Below are 9,573 nucleotides of genomic sequence, written 5' to 3' on the forward strand. Positions count from 1 at the left end.
CATTGTAGGATTTTTAATGAATTTATTTGCAAATTATGGTGGGAAATAAGTATTTGGTCACCTACAAACAAGCAAGATTTCTGGCTCTCACAGACCTGTAACTTCTTCTTTAAGAGGCTCCTCTGTCCTCCACTCGTTACCTGTATTAATGGCACCTGTTTGAACTTGTTATCAGTACAAAAGACACCTGTCCACAACCTCAAACAGTCACACTCCAAACTCCACTATGGCCAAGACCAAAGAGCTGTCAAAGGACACCAGAAACAAAATTGTAGACCTGCACCAGGCTGGGAAGACTGAATCTGCAATAGGTAAGCAGCTTGGTTTGAAGAAATCAACTGTGGGAGCAATTATTAGGAAATGGAAGACATACAAGACCACTGATAATCTCCCTCGATCTGAGGCTCCACGCAAGATCTCGCCCCGTGAGGTCAAAATGATCACAAGAACGGTGAGCAAAAATCCCAGAACCACACGGGGGGACCTAGTGAATGACCTGCAGAGAGCTGGGACCAAAGTAACAAAGCCTACCATCAGTAACACACTACGCCGCCAGGGACTCAAAGCCTGCAGTGCCAGACGTGTCCCCCTGCTTAAGCCAGTACATATCCAGGCCCGTCTGAAGTTTGCTAGAGAGCATTTGGATGATCCAGAAGAAGATTGGGAGAATGTCATATGGTCAGATGAAACCAAAATATAACTTTTTGGTAAAAACTCAACTCGTTGTGTTTGGAGGACAAAGAATGCTGAGTTGCATCCAAAGAACACCATACCTACTGTGAAGCATGGGGGTGGAAACATCATGCTTTGGGGCTGTTTTTCTGCAAAGGGACCAGGACGACTGATCCGTGTAAAGGAAAGAATGAATGGGGCCATGCATCGTGAGATTTTGAGTGAAAACCTCCCTCCATCAGCAAGGGCATTGAAGATGAAACATGGCTGGGTCTTTCAGCATGACAATGACCCCAAACACACCGCCCGGGCAACGAAGGAGTGGCTTCGTAAGAAGCATTTCAAGGTCCTGGAGTGGCCTAGCCAGTCTCCAGATCTCAACCCCATAGAAAATCTTTGGAGGGAGTTGAAAGTCCGTGTTGCCCAGCAACAGCCCCAAAACATCACTGCTCTAGAGGAGATCTGCATGGAGGAATGGGCCAAAATACCAGCAACAGTGTGTGAAAACCTTGTGAAGACTTACAGAAAACGTTTGACCTCTGTCATTGCCAACAAAAGGTATATAACAAAGTATTGAGATAAACTTTTGTTATTGACCAAATACTTATTTTCCACCATAATTTGCAAATAAATTCATTACAAATCCTACAATGTGATTTTCTGGATTCTTTTTTCTCATTTTGTCTGTCATAGTTGAAGTGTACCTATGATGAAAATTACAGGCCTCTCTCATCTTTTTAAGTGGGAGAACTTGCACAATTGGTGGCTGACTAAATACTTTTTTGCCCCACTGTATTAAAAATATGTTATTTATTAAGAAAAGCAATACCATAACATTTTTACATGGTCCATATTGGTCAATGGCAGACATGCATAAAGATGACAGAATCTATGCACTCACCACAAATGCCTTGTTTGCTAAATTCGCCGTATTACAGACTGCTCTCTGTCATGGCCATGGGAAGATGTTTTGGGGTGCTGAAATTTTCTGTTGAAATTGTAGCATCTTCAGCACCACTACTTCCCGTGGCTATGCTCTCTGTTAGCCTGACCCTAACCCTAGCTTCATCTCCACACACTGGCCCAACCCTTAACCTCAACCACAACCCTAACCCTAGCTTCATGTCCACACTCCGGCTCAACCCTAACCCCACAACCACAATCCTAACCCTACTGTACCTTCATGTCCACACTCCGGCTCAACCCTAACCCTGGCCTCAACCACAACCACAACCTTAAAACCTGTTTGGGCGCATGAACCGCTAGCGGGACACCTACGACAACATCCGGTGAAATTGCATAGCGCGAAATTCAAAATACAAACATCGTAATATTAAACATTCATGAAAATACAAGTGTCATACATCATTTTAAAGCTTAACTTCTTGTTAATCCAACCGCATGGTCAGATTTAAAAAAGGCTTTACGGCGAAAGCATACCATGCGATTATCTGAGGACAGTGCCCCACATCAAAATACTTTTTCAATCAGCACAGGCGTCACAAAATCACAAATAGCGATTAAATAAATCACTTACCTTTGAAGATCTTCCTCTGATTGCAATCCCAAGGGTCCCAGCTACACAATGAATGGTAGTTTTGTTCGATAAAGTCCTTATTTATATCCCAAAAAGTCCCAAAAATATCCCCCCAAAATTATATGCATATCCTAGCTCCTGGGCCTGAGTAACAGGCAGTTTACGTTGGGCACGTCAGTCATCTGAAATTCCGAACAATAACCAGTATGCCAAAGAAGTTAACCCTAACCTAACCTTACCTCAAACCCCACCTACCTCAAACCCCCCCCCCCCCCCCCCCCTCCCTCTACTTCTAACCCAAGTGATGCTGGAGGTTCTAATTACAGGATTGACCATGCATCACAAAGGACTGTATGATCACCTCAAAACATTCACATCATATGCAATACAACACCGCCTCCTGTTCTAGCTTATAAGTCTTTCAACTCCAGCCTATTTGATCTTATGAAAATAAGGCACAGCATGTTTTATCCAAGCAACAAGATTGTTGCCAGGTGACAGACACAGAGGTCCTGAGACCAGAGTCATCCTGAGACTAAGACAAGACAGAATTTCTCTCACCTCAAAACTTCCTCAGTATCTTTCATATACCAATGTTGATTGGGAAAAGCCTATAAAAATAACTCAGGATTGCTATTCTACTACACTCACATATGAATTCAAAAGTACATTTTCAAGTCATTATATTAAGATACAGTATCATTATAGAAAAAGTATGGAAGTGTTCATAGGTGCAGAAAAACAGATCAAATGTATTTTACCTAAATTTGTCTAATTGCTGCAGTTATGGAAGCAGAGGCGGCTCATTATAAGAGAAACATCCCACAGCAAATATGGACACAGTCATTACTGGTGGGAATATCCAACGTTGCCGTCTGACTGAAAGCAGCCACTTTCATGGGTGAGCCATGTACCGAGATAATGATCATTTCCAAGGCGATACAGTGTTGACAAACGCCTTTTATTCTAGCCTGAAGCAGCTGAACTCAACACAAGACTTAAAATACCTTCATTAGATACAATCTTTTAGCAGGGAATGTTACTTTACAAAGAATCATCCTTTCAGTTATGCTTTAGTAAAACCCTCATTTGAGAGGCAAACGATACATGAAATGGTGGTTTCACTGTTTGATTTATCTGTATGTAGTGGATAAATTCTCAAAACTGTAACAAGGATCTGTGTTGTCCTGAATTTCACCCCTTCTGACCATCAGGAGATATATTGAATAATGCGACAATTGTAATACTATGGACATAAAGGACAAAGTTGTGTGTCAAATGTGTCCCATTTTCTGATTTACAGCAATGAACAGCAACAGCTGTAAACAGTATTCAATTAGACTAGTCCTACCCAAGAAAAAGCGGGCCACACTTTAGCCTACCTTGAGCTACAAGGGGGACATAATAAGAATAGGATTCAATCCGATCTGCAATAACCCAGGTTAGTCTACTTTTTCTCCAACATGTTTTTATTGGATAACAATAATAGGCTACATTTCAAAACAGGGACTATTTAACTATAAATTGGCAGAGTCAGGATATGCAAGGCATTAATATACACGCTCAACACAACCTCATGAAGCAATATTTGAGACACAAAAAACTCCATAGTGCTATTACAAATCTGCAAAGGTACTGGAGTTTGAACAGGCTGCCATCTACTGGACATCAGTAGTAAGTTCAGGATACGCCACAGAAACTAGGCACGGACCTGCTCTAAATTCTAGACATAGATATTTAGAGTTTTAGAATATGTGCGCTTTTACGCGGGGGTTTTGGTTTTCCAGCTGTTGTATTAGCTTAAAAGTGTGGGCAAATACACTTTTTGGGGGGGGTTCATAGCAGCAGGAAGCCTAGCAGTTAAGGGTATTGGGCCAGTAACCAAAAGGTTGCTGGTTCAAATCCCTGAGCCAACTAGGTGAAATGTATGTCAATGTGGCCTTGAGCAAGGTACTTAACCCTAGCTGGTCTGGATATATATATATATTTTTTTAACCTTTATTTAACTAGGCAATGAGTACAAATTCTTATTTACAATGACAGCCTAGAAACAGAGGGTTAACTGCACCTTGTCAGCTCAGGGATTTGATCCACCAACCTTTTGGTTACTGGCCCAATGCGCTAACCACTAGGCTACCTGCCGCCCTGCACTAGATCCCTGGGGAAGAGCACCTGCTAAATTAGAAATGTTTTACCTGTGAAGCCTGTTCTTATTCTCTGAATTGTGTTATTGTTGACATGGCCAAAAAACTTAAGCATAGATTGGTAACTCTTTTCTAATTTGGCACACAAAAACTAAAGGCCATGACTACGTTGGTCAAAAAGAATGGCACCGTTATAAGCAGTCTCACTTAAACCCTCATATCCATCGCCCGTTTGACTTAGATACTTAGAAACTTGGAATGTTGGTGTCTTTCCTCACGCTGAACAAATTCACCTCAAGGGCCCATAAGGTCCGTCAGGATAGATTTTCCTCCATGTTGGAATGTTGGGAAAATCTTTGGGGGAGAAAAAACATATTCTCATGACCCATAAGTACAAATAACACAAAATTTGACTCAGTTTTTCACAATTCCTGACATTTAATCCTAGTAAAAATGCCCTGTCTTAGGTCAGTTAGGATCACCACTTTATTTTAAGAATGTGAAATGTCAGAATAATAGTAGAGAGAATTATTTATTTCAGCTTTTATTTCTTTCATCACATTCCCAGTGAGTCAGAAGTTTACATTCACTCAATTAGTATTTGGTAGCATTGCCTTTAAATTGTTTAACTTAGGTCAAACGTTTCAGGTAGCCTTCCACAAGCTTCCCACAATAAGTTGGGTGAATTTTGTCCCATTCCTCCAGACAGAGCTGGTGTAACGGAGTCAGGTTTGTAGGCCTCCTTGCTCGCACAGGCTTTTTCAGTTCTGCCAACAAATTTTCTATAGGATTGAGGTCAGGGCTTTGTGATGGCCACTCCAATACCTTGACTTTGTTGTCCTTAAGCCATTATGCCAAAACTTTGGAAGTATGCTTGGGGTCATTGTCCATTTGGAAGACCAATTTGTGACCAAGCTTTAACTTCCTGACTGATGTCTTGAGATGTTGCTTAAATATATCCACATATTTTTCCTACCTCATGATGCCATCTATTTTGTGAAGTGCACCAGTCCCTCCCGCAGCAAAGCACCCTCACAACATGATGCTGCCACCCCCATGCTTCACAGTTGGGATGATGTTCTTCGGCTTGCAAGCCTCACCCTTTTTTCTCCAAACATAACGATATTCATTATGGCCAAACAGTTTATGTTTCAACAGACCAGAGGACATTTCGCCAAAAGTACGATCTTTGTCCCCATGTGCAGTTGCAAACCGTAGTCTGGCTTTTTTATGTCAGTTTTGGAGCAGTGGCTTCTTCCTTGCTGAGCGGCCTTTCAGGTTATGTCGATATAGGACTCGTTTTTACTGTGGATATACTTTTGTACCTGTTTCCTCTAGCATCTTCACAAGGTCCTTTGCTGTTATTCTGGGATTTATTTGCACTTTTTGCACCAAAGTACTTTCATCTCATGGAGACAGAACATGTCTCCTTCCTGAGCGGGATGATGGCTGCGTGGTCCCCATGGTGTTTATACTTGCATACTATTGTTTGTACAGATGAACGTGGTACCTTCAGGCATTTGGAAATTGCTCCCAAGGATGAAACTGTTTTTTTTTTTGTCTTGGCTGATTTCTTTTGATTTTCCCATGATGTCAAGCAAAGTGGCACTGAGTTTGAAGGTAGGCCTTGAAACACATCCACAGGTACACATCCAATTGACTCAAATGATGTCAATTAGCCTATCAGAAGCTTCTAAAGCCATGACATCATTTTCTGGAATTTTCCAAGCTGTTTAAAGGCACAGGCAACTTAGTGTATGTAAACTTCTGACCCACTGGAATTGTGATACAGTGAATTATAAGTGAAATAATCTGTCTGTAAACAATTGTTGGAAAAATTACTTGTGTCATGCACAAAGTAGATGTCCTAACCGACTTGCCAAAACTGTAGTTTGTCAACAAGAAATTTGTGGAGTGGTTGAAAAACAAGTTTTAATGACTCCAACCTAAGTGTATGTAAACTTCTGACTTCAACTGTACATATTGTACCATATATGCTAATGTTTAAAATACTTTATAAAATCTTCTCATGAACCATAAATCAGATTGACTTCAGATTTTGTATATATATTCTAATGAATTGCCTTAACTAATGGTGTAAGGACTTAACTGTAGTGTATTTCAGTTTGCACATTACAATCAATACAATTCCTAAACCAAATTCACACCATAACACAAGTAACTACTTGATGAACACGCTCAAAGGGATGCACAAGGAGTCAATAGCAAAACAGTTAAAAGAACAATTTGAAAACCACAAATCATATTCCAACCATATTTGGTACGAGTTTAACAAAATAAGATCACTGCAATATACCAATAGACTAACGCTGAAATATTTTACAAATCTTAACCCCAGCATAGGTACACTATATATAAACTCAATACATTAAGTAATGACTTTAAGAATGATTACCTGCATTCAAGATAACCAACCTACAGCACTAGACTCAACTTCACTTGCATCATCCTTGTGGTACTGAGAGATAAACATGGTAATTATTTAACTAAAACAGAGAAAGCAACACCTCGCGGAACAACGCCTCTCCCCTAATTGACCTAGATAGTTTGTGTGTATGCATTGATATGTAGGCTACATGTGCCTTTTTAAAAACTATATGCAGTTTTGTCCTTGAGCTCTTCTTGTCTATTGATGTTCTGTATTATGTCATTCTGTATTATGTTTCATGTTTTGTGTGGACCCCAGGAAGAGTAGCTGCTGCTTTTGCAACAGCTAATGGGGATCCTAATAAAATACCAAATACCAAACTGATCAAATCAAATCCAATTGTATTTGTCAAATGTGCCGAATACAACAGGTGTACAGTGAAATCTTTACTTACAAGCCCTTAACCAACAATGCAGTTTTAAGAAAATACCTAATAAAAGTAATAGATAACAAATAATTAAAGAGCAGCAGTAATTAACAATAGCGGGGCTATATACGGGCGGTACCGGTACAGAGTCAATGTGCGGGGGCACCGGCGTTGAGGTAATTGAGGTTATATGTATGTAGGTAGAGTTATTAAAGTGACTATGCATAGATAATAACAGAGAGTAGCAGCAGGGTAGAGGGGGGGGGGGGGGGTAATGTAAATAGTCTGGGTGGCCATTTGATTAGATGTTCAGGAGTCTTATGTTTAGAAGCCTCTTGGACCCAGACTTGGCGTTCCGGTACCGCTTGCTGTGTGGTAGCAGAGAGAACAGTCTATGACTAGGGTGGCTGGAGTCTTTGACAATTTTTAGGGCCTTCCTCTGACATCACCTGGTATAGAGGGCCTGGATGGCAGGAAGCTTGGCCCGGTGATGTACTGGGCCGTACTCACTACCCTCTGTAGTGCCTTGCAGTCAAAGGCTGAGCAGTTGCCATACCAGGCAGTGATGCAACCTGTCAGGAAGCTCTCGATGGTGCAGCTGTAAAACCTTTTGAGGATCTGAGGACCCATGCCAAATCTTTTCAGTCTCCTGAGGGGGAATAGGTTTTGTTGTGCCCTCTTCACGACTGTCTTGGTGTGCTTGGACCATGTTAGTTTGTTGGTAATGTGGACACCAAGGAACTTAAAGCTCTCAACCTGCTCCACTACAGCCCTGTCGATGAGAATGGGGGCATGCTCAGTCCTCCTTTTTCCTGTAGTCCACTATCATCTCCTTTGTCTTGATCACGTTGAGGGAGAGGTTGTTGTCCTTGCACCACACGGTCAGGTCTCTGACCTCCTCCCTATAGGCTGTCTCATCGTTGTTGGTGATCAGGCCTACCACTGTTCTGTCATCGGCAAGTATAATGATGGGGTTGGAGTCGTGCCTGGCCGTGCAGTCAAGAGTGAACAGGGAGTACAGGAGGGGACTGAGCACGCACCCCTGAGGGGCCCCCGTGTTGAGGATCAGCGTGGCAGATGTGTTGTTACCTACCCTTACCACCTGGGGGTGGCCAGTCAGGAAGTCCAGGATCCAGTTGCAGAGGGAGGTGTTTAGTCCCAGGGTCCTTAGCTTAGTGAGGGCACTAGGGTGTTGAACGCTGAGCTGTAGTCAATGAATAGCATTCTCACATAGGTGTTCCTTTTGTCCACATGTGAAAGGGCAGTGTGGAGTGCAATAGAGATTGCATCATCTGTGGATCTGTTTGGGCGGTATGCAAATTGGAGTGGGTCTAGGGTTTCTGGGATAATGGTGTTGATGTGAGCCATGACCAGCCTTTCAAAGCATTTCATGACTACAGACATGAGTGCTACGGGTTGGTAGTCATTTAGGCAGGTTATCTTAGTGTTCTTGGACACAGGAACTATGGTGGTCTGCTTGAAACATGTTGGTATTACAGACTCAGTCAGGGAGAGGTTGAAAATGTCAGTGAAGACACTTGCCAGTTGGTAAGTGCATGCTCGGAGTAGACGTCCTGGTAATCCGTCTGGCCCTGCGGCCTTGTGAATGTTGATCTGTTTAAAGGTCTTACCCACATCGGCTGCGGAGAGTGTGATCATACAGTCGCCCGGAAAAGCTGGTTCTCTCATGCATGTTTCAGTGTTACTTGCCTCGAAGCGAGCATAGAAGTTATTTAGCTTGTCTGGTAGGCTTGTGTCACTGGGCAGCTCTCGGCTGTGCTTCCCTTTGTAGTCTGTAATAGTTTGCAAGCCCTGCCACATCCGACGTGCGTCGGAGCCGGTGTAGTACAATTCGGTCTTAGTCCTGTATTGACGCTTTGCCTGTTTGATGGTTCGTTGGAGGGCATAGCGAGATTTCTTATAAGCTTCCGGGTTAGAGTCCCACTCTGTAATCCATGGCTTCTGGTTGGGTATGTACGCACAGTCACTGTGGGGACGATGTCATCGATGCACTTATTGATGAAGCCAGTGACTGATTTGGTGTACTCCTCAATGCCATCATAAGAATCATTGAACATATTCCAGGCTGTGCTAGCAAAACAGTCCTGTAGTTTAGCATCTGCTTCATCTGACCACTTTTTTTATAGACTGAGTCACTGGTGCTTCATGCTTTAATTTTTAATTGATTGCACATAAAGGAAGATTTCTACATGATAGAGTGCTTGCTTTGTTATCTAACTGATAGTGTGTCTTGACTGTCATCCTGTGAACCCCGTTCATTGCTGCCTGCAGCTATATTAATTGAAATTATTTTTTATTAATCCATATCAAGCACACAGGAAATAGACAGACTAAATAAACAAAGAGTATATGAAAAATTTAGAACATAACTACCAGGGGAGAG

Source organism: Salvelinus namaycush, chromosome 38, assembly GCF_016432855.1.
Source record: "Salvelinus namaycush isolate Seneca chromosome 38, SaNama_1.0, whole genome shotgun sequence".
NCBI classification, from domain to species: domain Eukaryota; kingdom Metazoa; phylum Chordata; class Actinopteri; order Salmoniformes; family Salmonidae; genus Salvelinus; species Salvelinus namaycush.